We start from the raw sequence: 20,572 nt of genomic DNA on the forward strand, positions 1-20,572 counted from the left end.
TCCCCTCTCATAATTTTAAATAACTCTATCAAGTCCCCCCTCAACCTTCTACGCTCCAAAGAATAAAAACATAACTTGTTCAACCTTTCCCTGTAACGTAGGGGCTGAAAGCCAGGTAACATTATTGTAAATCTGCTCTGTACTCTCTCTATTTTGTTAACATCTTTCCTATAATTCGGTGACCAGAACTGTACACAGTACTCCAAATTCGGCCTTACCAATGCCTTGTACAATTTTAACATTACATCCCAACTCCTATACTCAATGCTCTGATTTATAAAGGCCAGCATACCAAAAGCCTTCTTCACCACCCTATCCACATGAATTTCCACCTTCAGGCAAGTATGCACCATTATTCCTAGATCACTCTGTTCTACTGCATTCTTCAATGCCCTACCACATATATGTCAAACTCAAGGCCCGCGGGCCAAATCCGGCCCGCGGTGGAATTATCTTTGGCCCGCGAGATAATATCTAATTACTATTAAAGCTGGCCCCAGTAATCAAACGCCTATGGCGTATGATATGGCTAATGCTGAGTTTATTCAGGTACCAGGTTTTCAGGGTTTTTAGTGTTTATTCGGCAGTCTTGCTCGGCAGTCTTTTTCATAAGAAACGGAATTTGTAAAGTGAAACACTTTGTAGTTATAGCAGAGACTGCGACACATGAGAGCAGGCTGAAAAAACGGAGGCAACGAAAGCTGCGTTCGCATGCATCCGACTGATTCAGTCCGCATGAAGCTGCATTTTGCTCAATCCGGCCCGTGACCTAAAATGAGTTGGGCACCCCTGCCCTACCATGTATGTCCTATTTGGATTATTCCTACGAAAATGTAGCACCTCACACTTATCAGCATTAAACTCCATCCGCCATCATTCAGCCCAGTCTTCTAACTGGCCTAAATCTCTCTGCAAACTTTGAAAACCTACTTCATTATCCACAACGCCACCTACCTCAGCATCATCTGCATAATTACTAATCCAATGTACTACCCCATCATCCAGATCATTAATGTATATGACAAATAACATTGGACCCAATACAGATCCCTGAGATACGCCACCAGTCATCGGCCTCCAACCTGACAAACAGTTATCCACCACTACTCTCTGGCATCTCCCACCCAGCCACTGTTGAATCTATTTTACTACTTCAATATTAATATCTAACGATTGAACCTTCCTAACTAACCTTCCGTGTGGAGCCTTGTCAAAGGCCTGACTGAAGTCCATATAGACAACATCCACTGCTTTGCCCTCATCAACTTTCCTCGTAACCTCTTCAAAAAATTCAATAAGATTTGTCAAACATGAACTTTCACGAACAAATCCATGTTGACTGTTCCTAATCAGACCCTGTCTATCCAGATAATTATATATACCATCTCTAAGAATACTTTCCATTAATTTATTCACCACTGACGTCAAACTGACAGGCCTATAATTGCTAGGTTTACTCTTAGAACCCTTTTTAAAAAATGGAACCACATGAGCATTACGCCAATCCTCCGGCACCATCCCTGTTCTTAATTACATTTGAAATATTTCTGTCAGAGCCCCTACACTAACATCTCTCAAGGTCCTAGGGAATATCCTGTCAGGATCCGGAGATTTATCCACTTTTATATTCCTTAAAAGCGCCAGTACTCCCTACTGTCTCCCCTACTGGTTTCCATTATCACCTTCTTTACTGTCTCGAACCCTCCACACTGCTACACTTCACACTTCCCACTCACAAACGAATGTGAACATTGCATGACGGGCCTGTTCCTGTGCTGCACTGCTCTATGTTCTCTGTCCCAGTTTAGAAGAATGATAGCAGATCTCAGGTAAACACAAAATTCTTTCAGGGGTCTTTTTCATACATGGTCTTTGCAGGAGTGAGGGAGGATGTTTCACCTGACCAGCGGAAAACCCTTGGGGATATATTAGTTGTTCATCCGCTTTCGTCGGGTCAAACCACGGGAAAGCATCGTGTCGGCCACCCGACTGCGCCTGAGACCCAGCGGCATTTCCCTCGGTCCCGGGGCCGCGCTGCCAAAGTCACCACCACCACACCCCCCCCCCCCCCCCACCAGATATCCGGAGCAACGCTGTCCGATTCTCCCCCAGATCTCCGGGCCGCGCTGCCCGAGTCTCCCCCCGATCCCCGGAGACTCTTTAATTCTCTGCTTCTCCCCCCAGTCTCTGTCACCCTGGATGTGGAAACGGCGAGTCCGTATCTCGAGGTGTCTGAGGATCGGAAGAGTGTGAGACGGACCGGGACCGGGAGGGCTCTCCCTGACACCGGAAAGAGATTCTCATACTGGGCTTGTGTGCTGGGATCGGAGGGATTCACATCGGGGAGACATTACTGGGAGGTGGAGGTGACGGGGATTCGGGACTGGTGTCTGGGAGTCGCCGCAGAGTCTGTGGAGAGGAAGAGACGGGTCAGACTGAGTCCGGAGACCGGATTCTGGGTCATCAGGCGGGATTATGACGTATTATATCGGGATTGTGACGTGTTCGGTGATCTCACATCCCCCGAGTCCCGTCTCCCTGCCGGTCCCATCCCCGGGAGGGTGGGAGTTTATCTCAGTTACGAGTCCGGGACAGTTTCATTTTACAACGCAGAGACCAAGTCCCATCTCCACACCTTCACTGGGAATAAATTCACGGGGAAATTTTATCCTTTCTTCTGGCCTTGGTATGAAAACCAGTGGCTAAGAATCTGCTCCGGTTCCGTAAGCGGGTCAGGTCCCGGGACCGGCGTCAGGCCTAAAGTCCCCGAAAATATAAATATGTGGCTAAGAAGATGGTGCAGGGGGGAGAGTTTCAAATGTCTGGACAATTAGGCTTTGTTCCCAGAAGGTGAGACCTGTTCCGACGGGACGGTTTGACAATAGACAATAGGTGCAGGAGTAGGCCATTCGGCCCTTCTAGCCAGCACTACCATTTACTGCGATCATGGCTGATCATACCCGTTCCTGCCCTCTCCCCATATCCCTTGACCCCGCTATCTCTAAGAGCTCTATCTAACTCTGTCTTGAAAGCATCCAGAGACTTGGCCTCCACTGCCTTCTGGGGCAGAGCATTCCGCATATCCACCTCTTTCTGGGTGAAAAAGTTTTTCCGCATCACTGTTCTAAATGGCCTACCCCTTATTCTTAAACTGTGGCCTCTAGTTCTGAACTCACCCATCAGCGGGAACATGCTTCCTGCCTCCAACGTGTCCAATCCCTTAATAATCTTATACGTCTCAATCAGATCCCCTCTCATCCTAACTTCCAATGTATACAAGCCCAGTCGCTCCAATCTTTCAACATATGATAGTCCCGCCATTCCGGAAATTAACCTTGTGAACCTACGCTGCACTCCCTCCATAGCAAGAATGTCCTTCCTCAAACTTAGAGACCAAAACTGCACACAATACTCCAGGTGGGGTCTCACCAGGGCCCTGTACAGCCACAGACGGACCTCTTTACTCCTATACTCAATTCCTCTTGTTATAAAGGCCAGCATGCCTTTAGCTTTCTTCACTGCATGTTTGCTTTCATTGACTGATGCACAAGAACACCTAGATCTCGTTGTCCTTCCCCTTTTCCTAACTTGGCTCCATTTAGATAGTAATCTGCCTTCCTGTTCTTGCCACCAAAGTGGATAACCTCACATTTATCCACATTAAACTGCATCTGCCATACATTTGCCCACTCACCCAACCTGTCCAAGTCACCCTGCATTCTCATAACATCTTCCTGACATTTCACACTGCCACCCAGCTTTATGTCATCAGCAAATTTGCTAATGTTACTTTTAATCCCTTCATCTAAATCATTAATGTATATTGTAAGCAGCTGCGGTCCCAGCACCGAAACTTGCGGTACCCCACTGGTCACAGCCTGCCATTCCGAAAGGGACCCGTTAATCGCTACGCTTTGTTTCCTGTCAGCCAGCCAATTTTCAATCCATGCCAGTACTCTGCCCCCAACACCTTTTGCCCACTAATCTCCTATGTGGGACTTTATCAAAAGCTTTCTGCAAGTCCAGGTACACTACATCCACTGGCTCTCCCTTGTCCATTTTCATAGTTATATCCTCAACAAACTCCAGAAGATTAGTCAAGCATGATTTTCCCTTCAGAAATCCATGCTGACTCGGACTGATCCTTCTACTGCTATCCAAATGTGTCGTAATTTCATCTTTTATAATTGACTCCCGCATCTTACCCACCACTGACGTCAGGCTAACCGGTCTATAATTCCCTCTTTTCTCTCTCCCTCCTTTCTTGAAAAGTGGGACAACACTAGCCACCCTCCAGTCAGCAGGAACTGTTCCTGAATCTATAGAACATTGGAAAATGATTACCAGTTTGCTCCTGAACTGGAGGGGAACTAACATCCTTGCCGGTAGATTTACCGGTGCTGGTCCTGCAGATTTAAACTAGATTTGCAGAGGGAGGGGAACCAGAGTGTTAGAGCAGATAGTGAGGTGGAGGAGGATAAAGGTCATGCGAGGACTGCATGTATAGACAGAAATCAAAGGTTTGTACATTAGGTTGTACATTAATTTTCAGAGCTTTAGAAATTGTTGAAAATAAAGATTTCCAAAAATATATATTTTTTATTCAATTTTTAAGTTGGTTCCGTAGAATAGAAGAGAATAACAGAATAATATCAGCCCTCGCCCCATAACATACCTATCTTAAAAAAAACAACAGAGAAAAAAAAGAAAGAAGGAAAAAAAGAAAGAAGAAGGAAAGACTGCCTGGATATCGGAGCAACAACGCACACAATATGCTGGTGGAACACAGCAGGCCAGGTAGCATCCATAAGGACAAGCACTGTCGATGTTTCGGGCCGAGACTCTTCGTCAGGTCTAACTAAATAGTTCACAAAACGGCTACCTCTGCCTTGGAAAATAGGAAGAACAAACTTCAACGCTCAAAATGCATTCATTGTTAAATTATCTCTAAATAAAACAAGTTTGATAGTCTTCACACCTCCAAATCCTCAGAACCATGAAATGCATACACAACCCCAATGTATGCTCCAAACCCACCGAACCCCCAAAATCCATACGGACCCTGAAATCCGCCGACATTCCCAAATCTCTGCACAAACTCAAATTCTCACCAACACACAAATACGTGTGCGCCCCAAATCCTTGTGCAACTAAGTTTACGTGTGCCCTCAATCCGCATGCATCTCAATATTAGCTGGCAAACACCCATTCCTGTCCACATTCCAAATCCCTGTTATTCCACCATATTCTCCAAAGCACTCCAAAATCAGTACATATTATAAAATCCGTCTGCACCCCCGAATCCGTTGCGCACCTGAACCCACTGATTTTCCCACATGCACATTAGATTATCCCAGCGCAAGAATCATTTCAAACAGTTCACAAAAGGACTGCTTACATTTAAAAAAAAACAAGTACAGAGGTCAAAGTTCATATCGCGTTTATCTTTAAAAGAAACAACCTTGTGATTCGACAAATCTCCAAATCCAACAGCTCCTTAAAGTCAGTGTTCACCCCCGAATCCACCAACACACCCAACTCTGCACATATCTGCAAATCCGTGTACACCCATAAATCTCTGCTGACTGACAGACCCTCATTCAACCCTCAAATCAGTGTGCAGCCCCAAAGCAACTGAGACCCGGATCTGGCTCTGTTCATTGCCATCTGTATGTCGTGTGAATTTCTCCAGGTCTGTTAACAAAGAACCAGAAACACAGAGTGGATCTGTTCAGAGTCATGCTTACTGCGAGCTGTAATGAGAAGCATCTCCACTCTCCATGGCGAGAGATCGCTTCTGCTTTGCAGCTTACGAAGTTTGCTGGTCAATACAAATTGTCAGTCTGTGCTTTGGCTGTCATCTGTTCTGCCGGTGGCTGCTCCAGTGCATATCAACCTCCTCTCAGTGACACAGTGAACAATGATCAATTACATGGCGCCTGTCAAATACACACTCAGCATATAGCAAAGAACTGTGGGATCTTACAGGTTCCATTCTGTTACATGACAAAGGTTCGAATATATTTCCACATTTCCGCCTTTGAGTCAGCACAATCGTCTTTTCCTAGTCCGCATCAAAGGGTTCCCATTTTCAATACCCTCTCCTCAGTCCTACACAAAATTACAAGATGGTGGCTTCCAATATTATAATGCCGGTAGTCTTTCCATAATGCAGAGCAGCAGTCCACCATCCCAGACGGCCGACAGCTTCCTGGGGGTTGTAATGATGGAAATGGTCTCCTTCTTCCTTCAGCTTCTCGGTGCCTCACGGATGTGATCTGTCACGTGAAGTATATTCTCCTGATTCATCATGTGTGTACGTGCAACGGTCTTGGCCAATCAGGACACACGTGGCACCTTTCCCCGCGAAAACAAAGTCCAAGCCATTCGGATTTGCAATGCCACTTTACGAACCGTCACCGATTTCGCCAACAATTTAGATATTGCTTGTTGGGTTTGATCGAGAGTATAAGCAATTTCATTGGCTAACTTTTCCAATGCTGCTGCCATGTTAATGAGCTCCGGAGCTGCCTTGCTGATTTCCTTGGCAAGTGTCACCTTCCCTGTGTGGTTAAGAATGCATTGAGTTCAGGAGCCGAGAGGTAACGGTACAGCTATATAGGACCCTGGGCAGACTCCACTTGGAGCGCTTTGCTCACCTCACCACAGGAATGATGTGGAAACTATAGAAAGGGTGCAGAGGAGATCCACAAGGATGTTGTCTTGGTTGAGGAGCATGGCTTAGAGAATAGTTTGAGTGAACTTGGCCTTTTCTCCTTAGAGCGACGGAGGATGAGAGGTAACCTGATAGATGTGCATAATGTGATGAGAGACATTGATCATGTGGATAGTCAGAGGCTTTTCCCCAGGGCTGAAATGATAACAGCCCCCAGGCTGAAATGATTCCCCAGGCCATAGTTTTAAAGTGGTTGGAACGAGGTACGGAGGAGATGGCAGGGATAAGTTTTTTTTTTACGCAGAGTGTGTGGAGTGCGTGGAATTAGCTGCCAGCGATGGTGGTGGTGGAGACAATAGGGTCTTTTAAGAGACTCCTGGTTAGGTGCACAAGAGTTAGAAAAATAGAGGGCAATGGGTAACCGGGGTTAATTTCTAAACTAATTACATGTTTGGCATTGCATTATGGGCCGAAAGGCCGATAATGTGCTGTAGGTTTTCTATCTTTCTACGTTTCTATGAGGACATCGCCAAGTCTTTTTAACCTTGGGTTAGCATTGTTGTGTTGGGACATATCATTCTCTACAGCTCTCGTTTTCAAATTTATATCTTCATTTAGAGAAAGTGACATTCTGACTGTACTGATAAGGGAATGAAAGGGGTCTATGTTTCCAAGTCCCATCAGCCCTGTACTAGAAACCAAACATATCCTGGCCTGAGAACCTGGAGCAGTTAAAGTAACAGTTCATCTGTATTTCATTGAAGATCACAGTTAAACGGGACACATCCATTTCGACATGTGCCAGGACACCCATACAAACTCAGCAGCTTGAATGTTTGTGGCGACCACATCCGTCCGGGAAAGGACAAGAGCTAATCCAACCGACACCATTCGGTCTCTGAGTGGTTTTATCTTTTTCCCGTCGTCAAGCACCTTCTTGCAGTGAGAGGCGTGAATCCACGACGGCCTTTCTCTCACCATGATTAGTGACCAGCAATACCGGAAATGGTATTTCAAATCGAGGTTCCGAACAGATCTCCCTTTTAAATGTCCGCACCACCACGTAGTCACCGGTTCACTGTAGTAGCATTTGACGGTCTCTACAGTTTGCTGGGCCTCTCTTACCTGTTGATGATATTTAGTGAATTTTTTAAAGGCGATACAATAATTGAACATACTCTCATCCAAGTGGTGTACACGCACTTGTTAATTCCTGATGGCGCATCAGACGGCAGTCCCGTTGTGATTTCATGTGGGGACAGCCCAATGGTTCCATTGGCAGTGGCTTCTGTAGTCATCAGAACCAAATGCAGCTCCTATTTCCACTTTAGTCTCATTTCCTCACAAATCTTCCTAAGTGTATTCTTAATGATTCCGTTCATATTTTCGACTCGTACCGCTGACTGTGGATGGGAGCGACAATGGAAATTTTGACCCGCTTGTTAGGCTTTGCATACAACTTCAATGACTTTACCAGTGAAATGAGTACCGTTGTCACTGGATAGTTTCCAGGGGATCCCAGATCGCGGGTTACTTCCTTTAAAAAAACATTTTGTCACTGCAGCTGCATCATTTTTTTCCACAAACAAATGCTTCAGCCCATCGTGAGAACACATAAATAATGTCTAATACATTCTTTCACCCAAAGTGGGAGATGTCATCAGGATCAACTGAGTAGGTCGCTCGCCTCTGACACCACAAGGGTGGGCCTAACAATACCTGCACAATCTAAAATCCATCGTCTACAATATCAGATATCATTCTTAGAAAGTGTTTCAGTTCTCTGTGAGTCGTTCGCATCCGTCTTTAACAGAAGTCTTAATCCATGACCTTCTGTCCTGGGTACATCCTAGGTAAATAACTTCTGGTTGTAGAAACTAATTTCTGCTTTGATACTTTTTGAACTTTCATAACTGGCTTATGTACCTAGCTTATGGAGCCCTGATCACAAGTTTCCTTTCGGGGGTTTCAACAGGGGGCCATCTACGTACTGTATTAATGTGGTGCCAACCAGAAAACTGTTTACCTTTTTTTTCCGTTTGCAATTTACATGACAAAACACTGATTTCATCAAAACTATTTTCCAGTTTTACATACATAAATACAGATGCATGGATTTCCATCTGCTAAACCAGGATTGCACATTGCCAGTGTGGAATTCGTGTGGCTTTAATATCAATTACATGGAAAACAAATAGAGAAACACAAAGAAACACACACACACACACGCGCGTGCGCACAGAGAGAGAGAGAGAGAGAGAGAGAGAGAGAGAGAGAGAGAGAGAGAGAGAGAGAGAGAGAAAAAACAGCACAAAAATCCATGTTTGTATCAATCTTCCATTCGTTCATTCATGTCATTTCATGTAATATCAGAATCTCTATGCAGTACAATCCTGTGATTCTTCTTCTCCAGATAGTCTCGAAACCAGGATAAGGAAGAACAGCAACACGATCAGCAATTCTTCTTCCGCACCAAATGCACAAAAACAAATAAAAACGGAACAGAAACGTTGTCCCCTGCAGCTGTTTTGCGCCACAGAAATAATTGCAAAACTTAAAATAACCAGTCCATTTTCACACGTTATAAGGAAACAGGGATGGGGTTGGGGGGTGGGGGGGGTTACTGCTTCGTGAGGCCCTTACACAATAATACATTTTTAACACAAAAGCGAATTCAAGTCAGAATAAAATATATCCCTTGATCTCCTTATTTTTGGTCTTTCGAAGCCCAATATTCATTCGAAATCTCTCTTATTATCGATTGAGCAATCACAGAACAACTTTTCCTCTCCCACGCTCACGCACAGAAACACACACTCACACACACACACACACACACACACACACACACACACACACACACACACACACACACACACACACACACACACACACACACACACACACACACACACACACACACACGCACGCACGCACGCACACACTCACACACACACTGATTTCATCAAAACTATTTTCCAAGAAATCACAAATTCAGAATATGTCAAAAGTTTTGACATCTTTTCTGTTCTATAAAAGAACGGTATCTTGTTAGTTGAACAACTTTTAGGATTGCTCTCAAATTATTCCAATTTAAACAAAATTGTTAATTTCAAATTCCAAACGTAACGGTACACCAATGAGTAATTTTCTCCTGGAATGTAGGCATCTCATATCCGAATACAGATGCACGGATTTCCATCTGCTAAACCAGGATTGCACATTGCCAGTGTGGAATTCGTGTGGCTTTAATATCAATTACATGGAAAACAAATAGGGAAACACAAAGAAACACACACACGCGCGCGCGTGCGCAGAGAGAGAGAGAGACAAGACAGCACAAAAATCCATGTCTGTATCATTCTTTCATTTCTTCATTCATGTCATTTCATGTATTATCAGAAAATGTATGCAGTACACAATCCTGTGATTCTTCACCAGATAGTCTCGAAACCAAGATAAGGAAGAACAGCAACATGATCAACAACTCCTCTTCCGCACCAAATGCACAAAAACAAATAAAAACGGAACAGAAACGTTGTCCCCTGCAGCAGTTTTGCGCCACAAAAATAATTGCAAAACTTAAAATAACCAGTCCATTTTCACACGTTATAAAGAAACAGGGACGGTTGGGGCGGGGGGGGGGGGGCGGTGTGGTTACTGCTGCGTGAGGCCCTGACACAATAATACATTTTTAACACAAAAGCGAATTCAAGTCAGAATAAAATATTTCCCTTGATCACCTTATTTTTGGTCTTTCGAAGCCCGAGATTCATTCGAACTCTCTCTTATTATCGATTGAGCAAACACAGAACAACTTTTCCTCTCCCACGCTCACACACAGAAACACACACACACGCACGCACGCACGCTCACACCGCTCACACACAGAAACACACACACACACGCGCACACACACAAACACACAGAGAGTTCAACTGTTCAGCAGTGCGCTTATGACTTACAAGGAGAAAGCCATCTCCACACGCTATTCTGGGTGTCAGCTCCTCTACTTAGCGACTGCAACGCTTTTATTCAAGGCCTCGCAATGGAGAGACCTTACCAGTTACACAATGAACATGCCTCCTGCCACATCCTCACTTAGCATATAGCAAAGCACACTGGTATAATTCAGAGTCCATTTGTGACATTACAAGATTTAATACATAAAAAATCTCAAAGTTTCGAATATATTTCAACGGTACTCAACTTCCACACTTATGAATGTCAATTCAATCCATTTACAATAACCGTATCTTGTATTTCCCAATGTGTTGCATTGAACATAGCCATTTTTAGGGTGGTTCGAGACTTTCCTGCATTCTGAAGAAATTTTACGCGTTGTATTCCTACTTTAGTTTCTACAAGGGGTCCAGCTCCAACCATGTGGTGAACGCACATACAATTTGGACTCCCCTTAGGGATACCTCTGGATGCAAGTCGTGGCTTTTCATCAGCATCATGGGCATTGCATTTTAGATAACACTGTTGACCTTCCAGGGGGCAATGGGCCATTGTTACATCCTGACAAGTCCCAACCCACTTGGGTTGTGGGCAATCAATGGCAAAATAAACTTCCCGTCCGGAATTGCGTCATTTCTTTGGGGATTCATAACAGTGGGAACGGTACAGTTGGAACAGTTGGAAGTACGGTATTCCAACCGCGTGTTCGACTACCCAGTCATTAGGCGGCGCTGTTGAGCTCGGTGGCAGCTCATCCTGATCAGCACCACGTCTCCCTTCATTCTGCCACTGCAAACCTTGTTCTGTGATAGGGTCGTTTTAGAACCTGTTTCCCCTTACCCTCCTCTGTACCTTTCTCCCTCAATCCCTTTTCCCTCATTCACATCATCCCTCTGAGAGCCCATGCTTCAGCATGTGTGGGATTTGAATTGATCAATCATTTCACACACCCATCTGCTCTCCTCCGTACTGTGCGATACCAAGTTCCTCGGCCAGTTCCTACTCTGTCGCGGAGTCAAATTCTGCGGATCCAAAGTAGGACCCAAAACACTGGAGAAAACCGGCCACAACATCGTCACAGATATAGAAGGTTCCTTCCTTTCCACTGTCTGCAGTCATGCAAAACCTCCACTGTCACCTCAATTAGTCCAGCAGCTTCTCATGGTGCCTTCTGCACATCACCCCGTGTCCCCTGAGTGGGTACCTGTTCCTCCGGCAGGGCTGAAGGGAAAGCTGAAGTTAGACAGAGAAGGGTTAACTTAACTCCCTCTGTTTCATATAAACCGTGAGTTGTCCTGTCTGCTGAATGCACTGGGAAAGTTTCCGAGAATCATCTCTCATTCACCACTCCAGCACTCAATTGGGCCACGTCAAAGGGACAGAATACCGTGTCACACACGCCCCACACCCCCGGTTCTGGTGTCTCCTGCAGTCCCACCATTACTACAGGCGCCATTGGGGCACTGAGTGTTGAAGGTTCCACCCACTCTCGGAAAAACCTGCTGGGAGGCGGGCCACTTCCCCAATAATCCTGGCTTTTATGCTGTTAGTCCCGGAGTGCAGGGACAAAGGATGGCAGGCGTGGCTGTTCCTCACGGAGATCGACTGTAGAGTGTTCACGGCACGGCCAGCATGGAGGTTGTTGTCTGTGCTGGGCCTTGATGAAAAGAGCAAGAAGCAAGCAGCTGGCAGGTTGGGGTAGGAAGCAGAAAGAGCCCCTGACTGGGTATGGAGCTGGAGAGGGGTGGAGCTGGAGGTCAGGAACAGATGGGCAGTGACTTGACCCTCACTTCTGATCCACCAGCTGGAAAGTGTAGTGGTTAAGGGTTGAAACACTCTGTGAAGGTTGGGCACTACCTGACCATATCTGCCCCTGGCCAAAGGCTACGATTACCTCATCAGGTGACTGAAGAGAGCAACCCGGTGTGTGATACAAGCGTCTCTTCATACGCTAAATCACTGCATTCTGCATCACCATCATCGTCCGTCCTCGCACATATCACTCCTCTCCGAGCTGAGAGTTCACTTTGCAGATTTTCCATCTGTTTTAAACACTTGCGATCAGCGCAGCCTTTCCTCTCAGCTGCCGGTTTCTTCCTGACATTCACAACAGCCGTCAATCCCCACCCTGACTTTTCCTTTCTCTAATTCTGTATCCGCCTGTTTATACTCCTCTTCAGTTTTCTCATGTTCACACTGAGCCTGAAACTGACTCATGTGGATCAAATTCACCTGATCCTGCTCCCTCAGAATTTCTAACTCTTCCCTACACTTACACAATTCCTCTGTCAGTTTCAGTTTTTTTCTCTCTTCACTTCAATTAGATCATCCAACAAACATCACATTATAACATTTTTATTCCCTTATAATTTGTTTAATTTATTTTCACTAACTATTTTTCACAATTATTCCTCCGGAATCCCTGACCCTTGGCTCTCAAACTTTCCTAACCACTCTTCATAATCTGACCAGTTCCCTCATAATAAACCATGAAAGTAATCTCTGAAATCCTCTGAATCCCTGGGTTCTTCCTGTCCTTTCCCTTTCATAGTTTAATATCCTAACCTACTGTGTGGTTCAACTCGACACCAGGGTCCCAGACCACTTTTCTGTCTTTTCGACTGCACCCCAGGGCGCCAAAGTATGTTCACCGTTCATCAACTGAAATCAGTTTGGAAACTCACCAGGCAAATCGTAATTAATCAAAGTTCGCACTTTATTTTTCCTGCATAAACAACAAAGTAACTATGTTGACCCCAGGCTAACAACTTAAATCATGAATTCCACTGCTCCCTCTGTACTAATACACACCCTGACCACTTCTCAAATTCACAACACTGAAACAGGGGATCCCATTTTGTCCAAATGATCGATCATTTCTTCTCCGGTCCCTTCCATGGGGGTTCTTCCTTGTGATAGTTAGTCTCAGGAGTTATCACACCTTTGCATTTGAAACTCTTTACTTGTTTTGAAACAAGTCTTATTTGAAACAATTGAAACAACTCTTATCAGTTCAGAGGACGCATCTCATTCTTGTTGGCTGAAGTCCATCAGGCTGATAACTAACAGATTTCCATTGGATGTAGTCCAAGGGCTACACAACTTCATGCCAAAGGTAATTTCTTTTGTTCTCCTCAACAATGGTTCCAAACAGACAAACTGTGTCGCTCAGACTCTCAGCAGAAATATCGAGATTCCTTCTGCAGACCTGCCACTGTACGTAATACACACCTTCTCTCGGAGTGACTTCAGGTTCAGAGATAACGAGATTCCTTCTGCAGACCTGCCACTGTACGTAATACACACCTTCTCTTAGAGTGACTTCAGGTTCAGAGATAACGAGATTCCTTCTGCAGACCTGCCACTGTACATAATACACACCTTATGTCAGAGTGACTTCAGGTTCAGAGATAACGAGATTCCTTCTGCAGACCTGCCACTGTACATAATACACACCTTATCTCAGAGTGACTTCAGGTTCAGAGATAACGAGATTCCTTCTACAGAACTGCCACTGTACATAATACACACATTATCTCAGAGTGACTTCAGGTTCAGAGATAACGAGATTCCTTCTGCAGACCTGACACTGTACGTAATACACACATTATCTCAGAGTGACTTCAGGTTCAGACATAACGTGATTCCTTCTGCAGACCTGCCACTGTACGTAATACACACCTTCTCTCAGAGTGACTTCAGGTTCAGAGATAACGAGATTCCTTCTGCAGACCTGCCACTGTACATAATACACACCTTATGTCAGAGTGACTTCAGGTTCAGAGATAACGAGATTCCTTCTGCAGACCTGCCACTGTACATAATACACACCTTATCTCAGAGTGACTTCAGGTTCAGAGATAACGAGATTCCTTCTACAGAACTGCCACTGTACATAATACACACCTTATCTCAGAGTGACTTCAGGTTCAGAGATAACGAGATTCCTTCTGCAGACCTGACAGTGTACATAATACATGGTTTATGTGAGAGTGATTTCAGGCTTAGAATGGGAATACCAGAAACTTCTTGTGTTCAGTTGATCTGATTAGATTATCCCATAGCAATCAGTTCATCAATCAGTTCACAAAATGGGGGTTACAGAGCGGCTTCACAAAATGGTAGCCTATATTCCTTCGACCTCATGGCAAAAACACAGACAATTGTTCACTCTACTTCCACTGTCGCTGACCCATTCATGTTTGATGTTTTTTTTGCATATGTTAATTCCTTCCTGACCCACAGTGGTGTGTTTTAGTGCAGAGCAGATGGGATGCTCCTCCTGTCAGATGTGGGAATTCTGGATATCGAACAGTTTCCCTCATGATTATTTGCATGGTGGACCCAATCACAGCGCCTGACGACAGGTTCAGGGAGTTGGATGTACTCAGGATCATTCGGAAGCCTGAAGATACTATCAATGAAACATCTGAAGAGGTGGCCACACCCAGAGTACAAGCTTCGGATAGGAGATGCGTGACCACCAGCAGAGGTAAGGGTCATTAGGAAGACCATTAAGTCATTAGGATGCCCAAATTACAGAATCCGAAATTCATAAAGCTATTTTTTCAATGCAATCTGGTAAGGCTCCAGGACTTTATGGTAATCCTGTAGAATATTATTTAAAAAATTGGAAAATTGCTTTCTCCATATATGTTGGAGATACTTAAAGATTCTTTTGTGAAAAGTGATTTACCCTCTACTTTTTATGAGGTTTTTATTTCTTTAATCTTTAAAAAGGATAAAGATCCTACTGACTGTGCCTCATACAGACCTATTTCATTATTGAATGTTGATGGTAAGATCTGTCAAAGATGATGGCCAGTCAGTTGGAGAGTCTATGGGTAAAATCATTTTTAAAGATCAAACAGGCTTTATAAAGGGACGTTATTCTTTTTCAAATGTTCGGAGACTATTTAACATTATATATTCGCCCGCTTCTAAATCTCCACAATGCGTTGAATCTTTGGATGCTGAAAAGGAAATTGATCGAGTTGAATGGCAATATTTACTTAATGTCTTAGAAACATTTGGTTTTGGTATTAATTTTAATAATTGGATTAAAATCATATATAAATCTCCCATTGCTACTGTTGTCACTAATACCTGTAGGTCTTTTTTTCAGCTATCAGGGGATTTTGATGGGATTGGTTCTATTATTCTATCTTTTATTTGGGATGATAAAAGACCAAGAATTAGTAAATGTCATTTACAGAAGTTGAAAAAGGACGGAGGTCTCGCTTTGCTTAATCTAAGAATTTATTATTGGGGTGTTAATTTGCGATATATGTCCTTTTGCTTATAATAGGGTGATAGGAATGATCGGCCATTTTGGGTAAACCTGGAACAGAGCTGTGAAACAGTTTTATTTAACTCCGTTATTAGGAGTTGCTCTACCTATACAATTAGCTGAAGTTGCTAATTTAAACCTATATCCTGTGGTTAAGCACTCTTTGCAAATTTGGCTCCATGTCCACAATTTTTTTAATCTTAAAAAATTTAAACTTTGTAGTTTATTTTATCGTAATCACTTTTTTAAACGTTCCTGGAGCAATCCAATTTATTTTTACTTTGGAAAAATAAAGGTATTACTTCCTTTTTAGATTTATTTAAAGAAGGCAGAATGATGTCCTTTGAACAATTAGTCGATAAATATTCTCTCTCATATTCATACTGTTTACAATACCTTCAAGTTAGATATTGTTTCAGAAATTCAAAAATATTTAAGTAATTTTCCTTACATGTTGGAGGCTGACTTATTAGAGACTATTATGAATAAGAACCCTTCGATGAAAGGTTCTATTGGAAGAATTTATAACTTATTATTTCAATGGGATAAGCGTACTTTACTTAAGATTAAACAAGATTGGGAGAAGGAACTCAGTTTGACGTTGATATGGGAGAATTGGACACGGATTCTGAAGCTGGTTAACTCTTCTTCGATCTGTGCTAGTCATTCACTGATTCGAATTAAAATTGTACATCGTTACCATTTGTCGAAGGAGAGACTTTCTAAAATATTTCCCAAAGTTGACAAGTATTGTGATAGATGTAAAACTGAGAGAGTTACACTGACACATATGTTCTGGTCAAGTTCTATATTAAAATAGTTTTGGAAGTCAGTCTTTTCGATAATTTCTAAAGCACTCAGAATCAACTTACAACCTAATAAATTGACTGTGCTTCCATTTACGCAAGATTGCTCTCCTTGCTAAAAGAGAGGTAAAAACTAAAACCTGTAGGTTAGAAGTATTTAAAGTTATATCTTCATCTGCAATAATACCAAACAAGGCAGTAAAGGGATTTGGATCCCTAAATTGGACCCTAAAAGGTTGTGAGAAGGTATGGAATACTTCCCGCCAAATCTTTTAAATTTTAGGGCAAAACTAAAACATATGAATTAAAGAGGCATCAGCAGAGTTATATTTATTACAAAGTGGAGAAACATTCGGATAAAAACTGGACAACTTCTTAGTCTACCCCTCCTACACATCTTCAATGGCTACGTGATATTATGTCTGATTTAAATTTAGAAAAGATCCGCTGCTCAGTCTTAAATTCGAAACAATCTTTTTATGATATTTGGGGACCTTTCCAAAATTACTTTTCCAATTTATAAAGTTTAACAGTGCACACACTTTTATGTATATTTTTATCTTCTCTTCATAAGCGAATATGTTTTCTTTTCTAATTTATTCATTATCATCCATCAACTTTTTTCCTTTGGTAGTTGGTAGGGGTTGACTTTTTTATATAATTTTTTTATGATGTATTACCTATCTTTCAATTTTTGATTACAGAGTGGTATACCTTTATGTGATATGCTATAACATTTTGATCAATTTTATCACAATATATGAATGTACACAAGTTATGTTGAGATGTATCTATGTGTTGCACTCTGTAAATCATTCTTTTCTTCTGAATAAAAATATTGTAAACAGAAAGAAAAGAAGTTGACTGTGCTTTTTGGAATAATTCCTCAAAATATCCGTGGTATTTCTATGTCTGACCAACAAGTTATTGCGTTTGTTACATTGACAGCTGGGAGGGCCATCTTGTTGAAATGGAAGGACATATCAGCTCTTACTTTGTCACGATTGTTCTCTCAACTGTTGCTGTGTCTTAGCTTGGAGAAAGTTAGAAGTCGAACCTTTGAACCTTTATTTGATTTTGAGAAGAGATGGGGCTCATTTGCTCGTTATTATCATTTCAGTTGACTGATAGATTTCCTCCACTATCTAAGTGTAATTGTTTTTTGATATATCTGTCCTTCTTGTTGGCGGTTTGATGTTTATTTTTAGAAGCTTTCTGTATGACGCCTGGCTCCGGGGTTGTACCCCCAATGGGTTTCTTTTTTCTCCCACTTTTCTTCCGTAGTAGGGTTTTTTAATTCACAAAAATGTTCAATCTTTAAGATAATTTGTTTTGAGGCATTGTGAATGTTGTTACTTCAATGTACCTGTGTTATTTTTAATAATAATAATAATAATAATAATAATAATAATAATAATAATAATAATAATAATAATAATAATAATAATAATAATAATAATAATAATAATAATAATATTTGAAAAGAAACATCTGAAGAGGTGGCCACACCCAGAGCACAAGCTTCGGATAGGAGATGTGTGACCACCAGCAGAGGTAAGGGTCATTAGGGAGACAGTGCGGGGCTGTCCTGTGGGCATTCTCCTCAGCAGAACACCTTGTTGGATACTGCTGGGTGGGTGGTGGTTGACCCATTGGGGCACGGCAGCAACAGAAAGGCCGGTAGCACTGTCGGCTCTGATGCTCAACAGGGAAGTGTAAATTCAGGCCTTGCGGTAGTTATAGGAGATGATAGTCAGGGGAGAGAACGGATATTCTGTCAATATGGTCAGAATTTAAATGAGAACTGATTTCTGTGTCACTGATCCAAACCATTAAACTCCAGTCCCATTAAATTGGAACATTAGCCGAGGAATACCTCCCACGCCCAGTGACCAGAGTGCAGAACTCGGCACCAACAGTCACTCTTGAACTTGATTCAGCAACTGTGATGGTAAAATATCCAGCCTGTAGCCTGTCGCCTGTTTAAACAGTTTCCCCAGTGTGAACTCGGCAGTGCGTCACAAAGTGGGATGACTGAGAGAATCTCTTCCCACATTGGGAGCAGGTGAACGGCCTCTCCCCAGTGTGAATTCGTTGATGTACCTTCAGTACAGATGAATGAGTGAATCCTTTCCCACAGTCTGAGCAGGTGAACGGTCTCTCCCCAGTGTGAATTTGCTGATGCTCCTTCAGTACAGATGACTGAGTGAATCCTTTCCCACAGACTGAGCAGGTGAATGGCCTCTCCCCAGTGTGAATTCGCTGATGTACTTTCAGCTGAGATGACCGAATAAACCCTTTCCCACAGTCTGAACAGGTGAACGGTCTCTCCCCAGTGTGAGTTCGCTGATGTATCTTCAGTTCAGATGACCAAGTGAATCCCTTTCCACAGTCTGAGCAGGTGAATAGCTTCTCCCCAGTGTGAAGTGACTGGTGTCTCTGCAGTTGCGATGACTGAGTGAATCCCTTCCCACAGTCTGAGCAGGTGAACGGCTTCTCACCAGTGTGAACTCGCTGGTGTGTCAGTAGGCTGGATGACCGAGTGAATCCCTTCCCACAATCAGCGCAGGTGAATGACATCTTATCAGTGTGAACTCGCTGGTGTACATGCAGGTCAGATGAGTGAGTGAAGATTCACACACTTCCCACACTTCTTTGTCAATTCATAAGTCAAATGTCAGATGTAGTAAACCCCTTGCACAATCAATGCAGTTGAAGAACTGATCTCCAGTGAACAAATGCTGCTGTGTTCTCAGCTTCCCTGTTCCAGTGGATTTCAGTGAGTTACAACAGAAAACTTCATTTCAGACACAAAGCACTTATCCAGCTGTGATGAAATAATTCTTCATATCCAAGGATCAACAGTGATACATGGTTAAATATCTAGTAACTCCTCAAATATCTGGGCAGAGACAGCAAACTGACATGTTGTTCTGTTCAAAATTCCCGTACACAATTTTTGCCATTTATAACCTGTAAAAAAGATTTACAAAAGACATCAATGAGTGAAAGTCATCATTCAGAGAAGTCTATGGTCATCCACTTTGTTAGAAGCAATGAGAGTGCAGACTGTTTTCTCAATGGAGAGGAAATAATGTTGAAGAGTACGAGAATATAAAAGCAAGGATGTGTTGTTGAGTATTTATAAAGTGTGGCCTCACTTGGACTGTTGAGAGCAGATTCAGGCCCCTTAAGTAGAACAGATGTGCTTACATTGCAGAGCGTTCAAAGGAAGTTTACAAAAATATTTCTGTAATTATAAGGTTTGTCAGATGAAGAACATTTGATGGCTCAGGGCCTCTACTCACTGGCGTTCAGAATAATGAAGGGGCCCTCATTGAAATCTATCGAACATTGAAAAGTCTCGATAGAGTGGATGTGGAGAGTATGCTTACCAGAGTGGGGGAGTCTAAGACCAGAGGACACAGCTTCAAAATCGAGCTTTGTTCTTTCAGAATAGAGATGAGGAGGAATTTCATTAACCGGAGTGTGGTGAATCTGTGGGATTTGCTGCTATAAGTTGCTCTGGAGGCCAAGTAATTGGGTATATTTTAGGGAAGAGGGTGATGGATTTTTGATTAGTCGGGGTAGGAAGGGATATGGGGAGAAGGCAGGAGAGTGGGGCTGAGAGGGAAATGGATCAGCTGTAATGAAATGGTGGAGCAGACTCGATGGGCCAAACGACCTCATTCTGCTCCTGTATCTGATTAATTTTCACAGCCGATATATTATGAGATAATTTTAGTCTCCACTCTGAGCTCTGACATCACACTGTTACAGGGAGGTTCAACCCAAGTTGGGGGAAAAACTCACCTTCTAACTGTTCATGGTGCCGGC

This window comes from Hemitrygon akajei, unplaced genomic scaffold (assembly GCF_048418815.1).
Source record: "Hemitrygon akajei unplaced genomic scaffold, sHemAka1.3 Scf000034, whole genome shotgun sequence".
NCBI lineage: Eukaryota > Metazoa > Chordata > Chondrichthyes > Myliobatiformes > Dasyatidae > Hemitrygon > Hemitrygon akajei.